Source organism: Lissotriton vulgaris, chromosome 1_1, assembly GCF_964263255.1.
Source record: "Lissotriton vulgaris chromosome 1_1, aLisVul1.2, whole genome shotgun sequence".
NCBI lineage: Eukaryota > Metazoa > Chordata > Amphibia > Caudata > Salamandridae > Lissotriton > Lissotriton vulgaris.
Window position 1 is genome coordinate 240,492,177 of NC_141685.1, and position 12,449 is coordinate 240,504,625.

Below are 12,449 nucleotides of genomic sequence, written 5' to 3' on the forward strand. Positions count from 1 at the left end.
ACGCAGCAGCAGCTGGCCACTGGGGGTGCGTAGGGCGCACGGAGCTTGGTACAGGAATCTGACGGGAGGCGGGTTGCTTGCTGGAAATTTCCATGAGAGAGAGTCTTCCACATTAACGAAGGGCAGGGAACCAGTGAGTCAGTTCAGAGATAGTTCGTTGGAGTTTGAGTTGTAGTTCGAGTGAGTTCGAGTGATGGCAGTCTAATGAAGCAGAGCAGTGCAGATGTGTATCCGTGATTGCAGAGCAGAGCCCTGAATGAACCAAAGAGAGAGAGAGGGACCAGCTCAACTGCCTATGCCGGAATGAGTAGAACATTGGTGAGGTGTTCCAAGTTGGCTTATAACATTTAACCATTCATTTTTGCTTCTAGGTTATGTATATGTATCTGTATATGCAAATGATATATTATTGTGCTACTTAGTTGTTTCCTTTCTTGTCATTCTATCATTATGTAATAAAGAGACCCCAGTGTGCATTAGTTTCATTTGTATGTTGTTTCTAAGAAGGAGTCCAAGTGTCTTTTTAGCCAGGTGTTGACGTATAGAAGGATGTGCGATTCCCTTCATGTTGAGGCTCATACCCATATTGATTCCATTGATAGATTATTTAATGATATTGCAGATGAGAAGTCTAAAATTTCTGAGGCATTGGTGGACAGTCAGGATTCTGATTTGGCGGGACTGGCGAGGTGGGCGCACCAAAAGGCAGGCCACTTTGGAGAAAGAGTTACTAGTAGGTGGGCTACTGACAGAGGCATACATATCCCTCTTGATTTAATTAAAACTGCTATACTTAATTGTCCTATATGTAAACATTCTCGACAACGAGAGGTGCCCAAAATAGTTAAAGGTCAGTTACATCGAGGTAAGTCTCCTGCACAGATTTGGCATATAGATTACATAGGTCCCCTTCCAATGAGTAAACATTGTCAGTGTGTGTGTACAGCAGTTGATACATTTACAGGGTTTGTGGTTGCTTCACCTTACAAACGTGCAACACAAAGAAATACTATTAAAACTGTGGATTTGTTAATGCTATATTATGGTACTCCACTTCAGGTGCAATCTGACAATGCATCACATTTCAAAGGGAGATTGGTGCAGGAATATTGTGCTGAACATGCGTGGAGAAGCGTGGCTCAATGGTTAGAGCGGCAGACCCTGATGCAGAGGTCTGGCCCGGGACAAGGGTTCAATTCCCGCCTCGGCGGCTCTTGGACTCAATTTCCCTGGACCTGATCATTCTCGCCTCGGTGCCTAGTCTAATCATGGGTCCCACTCTGTGACTCTGGGCAATAGCTTGCTTAATCTCCACAACGGCCCCAGCAGCACTGTGGATGCCTGGCTTCACCTTGGGCGTGCCCAGGAGTGGACATTTCACAGGAAAGCCAGGATGGGTTCCACAGCGGTATGAATACAGCGCTACGAGGCCTCCGGGTAGAAGTGCGCTATATAAAATACACTACATTTACAACATAACATTGAATGGGTGTTTCATATACCCTATTACCCACAAGCTGCAGGCTTAACTGAGAGGTTGAATGGCCTGTTAAAGAACCAATTACGCAAATTGACAGACGGCACCTTGAAGAATCGGAGAGCACCTTGAAGAATTGGAGAGACCATCTATCTGAAGCATTGTTGATTTTGAATAATCGTCCTTATTTGCATTCTAATTCACTGTTAATGCGCTTATTTCCTCCTGTTATGGATGTCAAACCAAATTCACTTAACAGTACTATTTCATATTGGGAAATTACCCCTGGAGCCTTGGCTCCACACAGAGCTACCCCAGGATCAGCAGGTTTAGATCTGCATTCTTTAAAAGAGTTTATCCTAAAAGAGAGGCATTGGTCTGATTGAGACTGGAATTGGTGTACAGATCCCATCAGAACACTTCGGGCTAATAGCCCCCAGATCCAGCTTAGCATAGAAAGCCATTCAAGTGCTTGTAGGCGTCATAGACAGTGACTATCAGGGTGAGATCAAAGTGATCCTTCTGAATAGTGGTGACTCGGATTTAACTGTCCGAAAGGCGTAACGTGTTGCCCAATTGGTCAATATGCCTTTTTTCAGTGGTGCAGTGCAGAAAGGGACTGCCCCAACCTTGCTAACTATACGTGGTGAAAAAGGTTTTGGCTCAACTAATGAATACCCAGGAGCCAGAGTATGGGTACAGTCGCCCAATCATCCCCCTGAACAGGCCAAAATTATTGCAACAGGAACAGACAACATGATCCTAGTGATGAGACCAGGACAGGAAAAACGGGACTTAGTCCCTGCTGATAAATGTTATCTGCGTGAATAAATAATGCCTGTTTTCGACTTTTTTTTTCTTTCCTAGATCATTGCATGGATTGCTGCTGCCGGATGTGTCGTCGTTGGACTCCTTTCGGCTTGCTGCGCTTGGAGACGAGAATGTCCGCAGAGCCGGACTGATGTCTTTGTCCGAGGACCCCGCTCCTTTGCGTCGTGGAATCTTGCTTCTAATTTTTGGACGGAACTTGCACGCCGCGTTGTTAACTCTTCACACTTTTGCTTGACGCCTATGCGTTCTGTGACTGATCTGCTATCTACTTGCTTTGTGGCCGTGCTGACTCCTACGGCCTCCCTGCTTAACTTTTTCAATGTGACTGAAGGCCATCCTGAGTTCATTAAGAGTGATATTTCAGCGTATGATTACTGTGCTTCGTGCACTGTTTTGACTGAACTGGAATCCCCATTGACTTTTGTAATTGCCACTTAGAATATCACGGAGGGTGACTTTACATGTGACCCTAAATTTATAGGCAAATGTGTGCAGATTAATTTGGATAATATTTCTTCGCTTTCCTTACATGAGAAAACTTTATGTGTCACCAGAACTCCTGCTGCCTGCACGTCCGTTGGTAATTCTATGACTTGCAATCGTCTTGTTTTGACTGCCAGCCATTATTATTATAATGTGTTGCTGCCTCCTGGTTGGCTCTTTTCCTGTGGCAATATTTCTTGGTCCTATATTCCAGCGAACATTTCTGGTGGCCCATGTGCTTTGACACGACTCAGTTTATTAATGTTTTCCAAGTTTCCCAGTGTACATTCTCGTACTGTGCGCAATGCCCCATTGTTGACTGAAGATTGTGATTCATAGTTAAACTTGTTTTTCAAATCTGAGTATACTAGTTTGGCTGTTTCTATTATAGATATTCCCGCACTGTCTGTTTACAATTCTAAAGCTATAGGCAAATTAGCTTGATGGATGGTGAAATCGCTGAACAGTACCTCTGCTATTCTTTCTGATCTTTTATTAGATGCTCAAGGTGAGTGCCGTGCTATCCTACAGAATAGAGCTGCCATTGATTATTTTTTGTTGAAACATGACCATGGCTGCTCGGATTTCGAGGGCCTTTGTTGCTTTAACTTGTCAGACCATTCTAAGTCCATTCAGTCCCATATTGATCAGCTGCATGAGCTGACCCGGGGAAGTCAGGCAAAATTTGGATCGTTTCATTGGCTTTTTGGGTGGTTACCGGATTTACATTTACTCTGCCAAATTCTGGGTGGTGTCCTTTTGGCGATTTGCTTTTTGATTGCTATCTGCTGTTGTATCCAGTGTATACCATCCTTTTTGCATATGTTTCGCCCTCAGGTTATGTCGATGTCTGTTAGTTTTGTTTCCTATTATTCTACTGCTGATTTGCGTTCTGTTTGAACCTTTCCTACTTTGGATGTTGGTGGTCAAAGGGCAAGGGTGGAATGTAGTGACAGGATAATTTAAACCCATTGGACTGTTGATGAACGTTGCCCACCGCCATCTCAGTATATGATGATACTTCCTTTATTTCCGACTTTACCTTCCCTATTCGCAAGGCTTACTTACTTGCTTTGAAATGATTCTTTGTCTCTATTTTGCCTTTCTTTGGGCCTAGAGGACCATACTCGAGAAACGCCATATTTCTTCCTGCCCTGACACTCTGAAGCGCTTGTAGGTGAAGGGTGGTATTTTAGTTATATCTTGTTATTCGCTAGCTAGAAACCAGTGAGGACCGGCTCTTAACGGAGAAATTTGCCTATACTCTGTGCTCCAGACGCAACAGCAGCTGGCCACTGGGTGTGCGTAGGGAGCACGGAGCTTGGTACAGGAATCTGGTGGGAGGCGGGTTGCTTGCTGGAAATTTCCATGAGAGAGAGCCTTCCATATTAACGAAGGGCAGGGAACTAGTGAGTCAGTTCAGAGTTAGCAGATGTGCATCCGTGATGGCAGAGCAGAGCCCTGAATGAACCAAAGAGAGAGAGAGAGGGAACAGCTCAACTGCCTATGCCAGAATGAGTAGAACATTGGTGAGGTGTTCCAAGTTGGCTTATAACATTTAACCATTTATTTTTGCTTCTAGGTTATGTATATGTATCTGTATATGCAAATGATCTATTATTGTGCTCCTTAGTTGTTTCCTTTCTTGTCATTCTATCATTGTTCAATAAGGAGACCCCAGTGTGTATTAGTTTCATTTGTATGTTGTTTCTAAGAAGGAGTCCAAGTGTCTTTTTAGCCAGGTGCTGACGTATAGAAGGATGTGCGATTCCCTTCTTACAGGTAACTGATGACAGGAAGGTGCATGGCTCATGATTAGAGATAATTGCAGATGGGAGTAATTTGGCTTAACAGTTCTTGCTTGGGAAGGTCAGGCCCCTTTTCTCCATAGAAGGGAAATCGTCTCTCATCAGGGAACCCTAAATTATAGGGACAGTCGGAAGACTATAAATCCGTCGGAAGGCGTTAAATAAGTACAGTCGGGAGACTATAAATCCGTCGGAAGACGTTAAATAAGTAAAACCGGGAGACTATAAATCCATCAGAAGACGTTAAATAAGTAAAGTGGGGAGACTATAAATCTGTCGGAAGACGTTAAATAAGGCAAGTCGGGAGACTATAAATCAGTGCAGTGTGGTAACTATGAGGTATAGTGTGGATTCCCCCAGATTCTAGTAGTGTTTCTAACTGTGCAATCCTGTTTATTGTTATTTTCCCCTTTCTCAGGTAGATATTTTAGATGCTGTGTCTTATAGGTCCTGAGAAGGGTTGTGGTACGTGGTGGCTGGGTGTGATATAACTGATGAACTGATAACTTGGTATAAAAATCCGGTCATTACACCAAGTAATGTGGTGGTATCCCCGAGTGTTGTAGTGGTGTCCCTGAGTGATGTGGTGGTGTCCCTGAGTGATGTGGTGGTGTCCCTGAGGGATGTGGAGGTGTCCCTGAGTGATGTGGTGGTGTCCCTGAGTGATGTGGAGGTGTCCCTGAGTGGTGCCCCTGAGTGATGTGGTGGTGTCCCTGAGTGATGTGGTGGTGTTCCTGAGAGATGTGGTGGTGTTCCAGAGTGATGTGGTGGTGTCCCAGAGTGAAGTGGTGGTGTCCCTGAGTGATGTGGTGGTGTCCCCAAGTGATCTGGTGGTGTCCCTGAGTGATGTGGTGGTGTTCCTGAGTTATGTGGTGGTGCCCCTGAGTGATGTGGTGGTGTTCCTGAGTGATGGGGTGGTGTTCCAGAGTGATGTGCTGTGTGAGGGTGAGGGTGTGTGGTTGTGAGGGTGAGTGAGGGTGGGTAAGGGTGTGAGGGTGAGCGAGGGTGTGTGAGGGTGAGGGGGTGTGAGGGTGAGGGTGATGGGGTGAGGGTGTGTGAGGGTGAGGGTGAGGAGGTGTGAGGGTGAGGGTCCGAAGTAAATGGTGGCAGGGCAGACATCATAAGACAGAGAGAAAAGACTACGTGGTGACTGCGTTGGTCAGTTTCAAAATCAGGAGGGGCAGAGTCAGCATTAACCTTGAGATATTGCGATGTTTGTGACAGTTTGATACGCTGATAATGAGATCACCTCTCATAATCCACCTAGAACCCACCCCTAGGGGGCAGACCATTGAGAATTCCGCAAGTTGTCGTCCTGACTGCTAACTAAAAGCGGATATCGAATGAAGCCCTTCTGAACATGTGAGACAGACAGTCCTCATTTTCAGATTTCCTGAAAGAGACATTCCTGAATTTGTAAGTATTGAAAAACACAGAATTGGGCAAGGAAAACTGAGCCCAGTTTGTGGAAAATGGCTTAAGTATATAACTGTCCAATTCTTTGCAGATTAGTATGAGACCATTGCGTCACACGTAAATCATGCAAAAGGGAAGGTGATCTGGCGTTATGACAGAGTGGGGTGTACATAGTAAACCTTTGTAAGTTGTTGTGGTAAGCAGCAGGACACTTCTTAGTAAGTTACAAGATAGGTTTATTATGACACAGCAGAGCACTACACCTCGCCAGCTGACCAGACCATCAACTGACAAGTGTAGAAGATTCAAGTACAAAGTAGGATGCTCAAAGGTATTCTGGGAGGCTTAAGAGGTGGCAACATAGAGAAAGGTCTAATGACCAAAGGTGGCCATGTTGCGAAGAGCATACGTTTACTACATAAACTTAGGAATGTTGACAAAAAATCCCAAAAATGGATATATACAGACAGCAATTATATATATATATATATATATATATATATATATATATATATATATATATATATATATATAGTCTTTATAAAATAGAATGGGGCAAAGTATCCTATATTGTGACATACATCAGGTTATAGGTGCTTGGGCCAATTGCATTGAAAAAGATACCCAGTGATAAAATGTTAAAGAGCGCAGAGCCCGCCTATTTTTTGCACTGTAAATGAGTCGGTGCGAGGCGCTCTCCTTCATGGCGCCAGAGAAAATGTGATCAGGAGGATTTGATCTTCTGGAAAAAAAGGAATTAGCAATCAAAACAGGTAGAGCCCAAACCAATTGTGGAGGATTGTCATTTTAATACCATTCTATCCCTCTTAGGTAGGCTGCCACACATTTTGTGCCGAAGCGAATCAAAATTCAAATGAAAAATAATTCCATGTAATTTTTGTTGAGATCTTGACAACCAGATAAGTGGTCGACGCCACATAAAGAGCAGCACTCAGGCCATGAGAACCAGAATAGTTACTTCCAGGTCAGATTACCATGATCCGGCCTGGGCGAGAAGAGGCACTGAGGATGCAGGCAGGGCTGAGGAGGTCCAAGTAGGCAGTCACACGCAGGGTTCACCGCGCAGCCAGCTCGTCGTCAGTAGTCTGTAGTAACCACTCAGAGGCCGGAGGTAGCTTCCATCTTGTCGTTTATTTCCTCCGGCTGCATGGTTTAGGAGCGAGGCTGACAGCTTCTGGTATTCAAACAATCACATTCCAGCATCCTACATCCCAAGCATAACTAAGCATTCCAAAACAGAAAGGAATTACCCTGAACAGTCCTAGTAACACAAGTTGTAAATACCACAGCTTCTGTCCTCTCTCCCTCTCTCTTCTTCCACCATCGCTCTCTCTCTCTCTTCCTTCCTTTCCTCCCTCTCTTAAAGCCCCTCCCACCCCTGCTGCAGTTACCCTCCAGGAGCTGGGAAATGCCCGGTTGATTAAAGGTCTGTCCAGCCCTGCTGGCTCCCCCCCCCCCCCCCACCTCCTCCCCACAAGAAGTGGAAGAGGCGCCCCCCCCTCCCTCCTAAGGTGGGACAAGTGTTCCCCAGGGAGGGGCAGCAGCAGTCTCACCAGGGAAGGATCTTACTTTAGGATGTTTACAAAGAGTGAAGAGGCCTGGGGGAGTCAGGGCGCCTCGAATTAAACATTTATTATCACAAATGAAGTACAAGAAGAGACGTGCACAGTATAAGACCCCCTTGGGGTGCAGACATTAGTGGTGGGGTACAATCTCAGCTGCACACGACTCGATCACCACAGAAGTTAGAAATACCACCAGGGAGATCTGCTTCCTCCAAGACAGGTCACTTCCTGGGTTAAAGGTCACTTTCTTGGACATGGATAGTTGATGGGAGTGACCGCATCGACGGAACCGGGTACCAGGGCTGAAAGATGCAAAGTGGAGCCGGACATTTCTGTCATTTCCTTATTCGGAGTGATTAAGACGTCTCTGGTGTGTAGCGCCTCGTATCTGGAGTGTGGTTTTAAAGCGCTCTAGGGTCCGAGCCACTGTCCTGCATCCGGCGCAGGTCCAGGGGAGCAGTGTCTCTCTTCCGGGCCTGTGCGTAGCGCCCCGAGGCTCAGTGCGGAGTCAGAAGCGCTGGATGGAGGGTGATGAACTCTGGGCTCCTCTGACCATGAAACTCCGTCACCGGGGGCTCCTGTGAGACGTCATCAAGGCGGAATCAAGGAAGGCCTGTCCAGAAGAGGCGAGGCCTGTCCAGGGGGTGAAGAAGAGATGAGGCCTATCAAGGGGGTGCAGAGGAGGGGAACCTGTCCAGAAGAGGTGAGGCCTGTCCAGAAGAGGTGAGGCCTGTCCAGGTGGTGCAAGAGATGAGGCCTGTCCAGGGGGTGCAAGAGATGAGGCATGTCCAGGGGGTGCAAGAGAGGTGAGGCCTGTCCAGGTGGTACAAGAGATGTAAAGCCTGTCCATGGGGTACGAGAGGTGAGGCCTGTCCAGGTGGGTGCCGAGGAGGAGAGGCCTGTCCAGGGAGTGCAAGAGATGAGGCCTGTCCAGGGGGTGCGGAGGAGGTGAGGCCTGTTCAGGTGGGTGCAAGAAATGAGGCCTGACCAAGGGGTGCAGAGGAGGTGAGGCCTGTCCAGGGGGTGCAAGAGATGAGGCCTGTCCAGGGGGTGCAAGAGATGAGGCCTGTCCAGGGGGTGCAGAGGAGGGGAGGACTGTCCAGAGGGTGCAAGAGATGAGGCCTGTCCAGGTGGATGCAAGAGATGAGGCTGTCCAGAGGGTGCAAGAGATGAGGCCTGTCTAGGGGGTGCAGAGGTGGTGAGGCCTGTCCAGCTGGGTGCAAGAGAGGTGAAGCCTGTCCAGGGGAGGCAGAGGAGGTGAGGACTGTCCAGGGGAGGCAGAGGAGATGAGGCCTGTCCAGGGGGTGCAGAGGAGGCGAGTCCTGTCCAGAGCAGTGCAGAGGAGGTGAGGCCTGTCCAGGTTGGCAGAGGAGTTGAAGCCTGTCAAGGGGTGTGCCGAGGAGGTATGTCTGTCAAGGGGTGTGCAGAGGAAGTGAGGACTGTCCTGTGCTGGGGAGAGGGGGGAGGGTGAAAGGAAGCGAGGCATGTCCAGGTTGGGCAGAGGAGATGAGTCCTGTCCAGGGGGAGTGGAGGAGGTGAGACCTGTCCGGGTATGGTGCATCGGAGGTCAGACATGTCCAGGGGGGTGCAGAGGGTGTGAGTCCTCTCCAGACTGATCCAGAGAAGGTGACACCTGTCCTGTGCTGGTGGGTGTGTATGAGGTGACACCTGCCAGGGGGTGCAAAAGAGGTGACGCCTGTCCAGGTGGGTGCAGAGGAGGTGAGGCCTGTCCAGGGGGTGCAGAGGAGGCATGGGACCTGTCCAGGGGGTGCAGAGTAGGCATGAGGCCTGTCCAGAGTGGCACAGAGGAGCTAACACTTGTAAGTTTCAGAGCGATCTTGAGGCTATTTCGGAGTGGATGACTGCCAACTCTCTCCAACTCAACGCCAGCAAGTCTGAAGTACTGCTGGTGGGGAGGGATGGAGAGCTGTGGAGTGAGCACCGGTGGCCTGCCATGATGGAGTCAGCACCTGTTCCCAAACAGGGTGTAAAAAACATAAGGTTCTGGATAGACTCCGCCCTCTGTTTTCGAACCCAAACCCAGAGGGGGGCAGGGATTTGTTTTGGTCTACTGTGAGGGCTTAAGCCCCTGTTGGGCTTTTTTTGACCCCCTATTAGGCAGATTATCACCCAGGCCTTGATTCTGTCAAGACTAGTTTCCCCTATTTGGGGGTCAATCAGTCTGAAATTGTCAGACAACAAAGGGTTCAGAATGTAGTGGCTCAAGCTCTCCTTGGTCTGCCGAGGAGGTGTCCTTTCTCTAATGCCATCCGCTGCCTTCATTGGCTGCCCGTGGCCAAGCGCTTAGAGTTCAAGGCCCTCTGTATTACTTTTAAAATCCTTAATTTTTCTTCTCCATGTATCCTAACTAATCTTCAGACCTTCTATATCCCCTCTCGCCAACTTCGCTCTATTGGACAGAATCTTGTGGCTGTTCCCAGGGTCAGGAGGGCTTGTGCTGGGGGGCGCTCTTTTCGTGTGTTGGCCTCAAAGCTCTGGAATACGCTCCCGATCTCCATTCGTGTTGGACAGGCCTTGTGACATGCCCGACCCCTCCCTGCATGGCCAACACCCCGCTCTTCCCTGACAGAACATGGGCTCATGATCACAACATCCTCGGCTGGCCCGGGTCCCCTCCCGAACCTCCGTCCCCGGCCCAGCCGCCATCTTGGACCCTCCACGACCAGGCCTCGTGGCCTCGGGTCGACCTCGGCCTCCGGCCTGGCCCAGCCCGACATCGAGGCACCACCATCCACCCAGGGGGTAGAGAGACCACTTGGCAGGTCAATGGGAGGAGGAGTGTCGATGGCTCCCCTCCGCCAGGTTTCGATCTCCCCCAGCCTTCCTGGGCGCTGGCTCCACCCCCCTGCTGGGTGTCTGGACTCACTCATCCCGGACCTCCTGACCTCCAAGTGCGAGGGTCCGGACATCAAAGGGCAGCAGACCTATAACTGGGGCAGCTTCAGAGCAGGAAGGCAGTTGTATCCTGGAGTCGAGAGACACCGAGACAAACTCATCCTTGGAGGCCTGCTGGCGCTGCCGCGGCTCCTCTTCGTGAACTATCTTTGAAGGCCTGCTGGCGCTGCCGCGGCTCATCCTCTTCGTGAACCATCTTGAAGGCCTGCTGGCGCTGCCGTGGCTCCTCCTTTCGTGAACCATCTTGAAGGCCTGCTGGCGCTGCCGCGGCTCCTCCTTTCATGAACCATCGTGAAAGCCTGCTGGCGCTGCCGCGGCTCCTCCTTTCGTGAACCATCGTGAAAGCCTGCTGGCGCTGCCGCGGCTCATCCTTCCGTGAACCATCTCGAAGGCTTGCTGGCGCTGCCGCAGCTCATCCTTCCGTAAACCATCTTGAAGGCCAGCTGGCGCTGCCGCGGCCCCCTACTTGCGAACCCACCAGCTGGAGGATTGTGAGCTCCACACCCGCTAACCCCGTACCTGTCCGGTACTGAGACTGTCCCGCTACCCTTTCCCCAAAGAGACTAGAATTGACGGGATCCTCGTATCCTACTCCTACTGTATCGCCAGCTACCTTACCTAAAGATATATATAAAAGTGTGCAGTACTCATCTCTGTGTGGTGTCTATCTGTGGGGGGAAGTTGCTCGTCCGTACGATTGAAGGAGAGGGCCCGCGCCAGGAGGCCTCTCCCCCCTTTCTCGGCCGACCCTCCGGGTCCCCGTCTAACATTGGTGGCCAGCGGCGCGATCCGAGCCTACGCATAATCGTACAGAGAGTAACTCACCCCACGACACACAGCAGCAATGACGACCAAAGAGAGTGGAACAACCGCAAAATTTCAGATAGAACAGCTGGAACAATACAGCCACAAAGAACTAAAGCAATTCTGCCTAGAGTTGGGCATCGCTACCACAGTACTGAGCACTAAAGATGACCTCAAGCGCGCCTTGGAGTCTTGGGTGGAGACAGAAGCGTCCCCACCCCGAAATGAAAACATTGAGGCCACAGAAACGCCGAGCACCCCCGTAGAAGAACGGAGAGCGGGCCTCTCTTCTGAAGAGGCCCGAGAACGGGAGAGAAGCCGACTCCATGAGTTGGAGCTGGCTCGACTCCGCTTAGATGGAGAACTAAAACTGGCAGAACAAAAGATAACTCTCGAACACTTACGGCTCCGGGAAGAACGAGAAGAAAAAAAAAAACAGAGGGAGCTGGAAGAAAAAAGACTAGCATACGAACATGAGCGCAACTTAAAAGAGCTAGAAATTCGACGACAAAACAAAGAACTCGGCGTCCCCGAGAACCAGAACTCCGCTCCCCCTGCGGACCCCAAGGTCCACATTCCCAAGGACGTCGTCCGAGAATACCACAGGAACGACAATATCCAGCAATGGTTTAAGGCCTACGAGGTAGCCATGATCTCCCACCGAATACAGCGAAAAGACTGGGGAGCCGGTTTATGGGGAAGATTCGTCAACGAAGGAAGAGATGCCCTGCTACAGCTCCCCGACCACGAGATGACGTCCTACGAACACATGAAGGCCGCCCTTCTCACTCGCTATGGACTCACGCCCGAAATGTACCGGCAGCGATTTCGAGACTGTAAGAGAATCCCCGGTACTACCTGGGTGGAATACGTGAACTTTTTTAGCCGAGCCTTCGAGGGATGGATCAAAGGCAGCCAGGTCACTACTTACAAACAATTATTTGACCTTATTGTGTGGGAGCACCTCTCCAATAATTGTTTCGTGGAACTAAGGCAGCATCTCCTCGATAGCAAACTGACCGAACCTCGGAAACTTGCCATCGAAGCGGATCGATGGGAGAGCACCCGGGTCCCTCGGAGTTGGCCAGGCGAACAGAACAGAGCCTCCCAAGGGCCCCACCGCCCCCG

At 49.7% G+C, this 12,449-nt stretch overlaps 1 protein-coding gene across 4 annotated transcripts in view; it reads left to right on the top strand.

Annotated features, from left to right (window-relative positions):
* LOC147745345 (uncharacterized) overlaps positions 1-12,449 on the top strand; it is a 175,963-nt gene that overhangs the window by 108,225 nt on the left and 55,289 nt on the right. The window contains exon 1 of one of the 4 annotated variants that reach the window (XM_086952260.1): positions 8,031-8,407. The exons of 1 other annotated variant lie outside the window; for it this stretch is intronic. The gene's annotated coding sequence lies outside the window, so the exon portion shown is untranslated. Of the gene's footprint in view, positions 1-8,030; positions 8,408-12,449 lie in introns of those variants that run through there. 2 more of the 4 variants (XM_086952257.1, XM_086952259.1) reach the window with 2 other exon arrangements.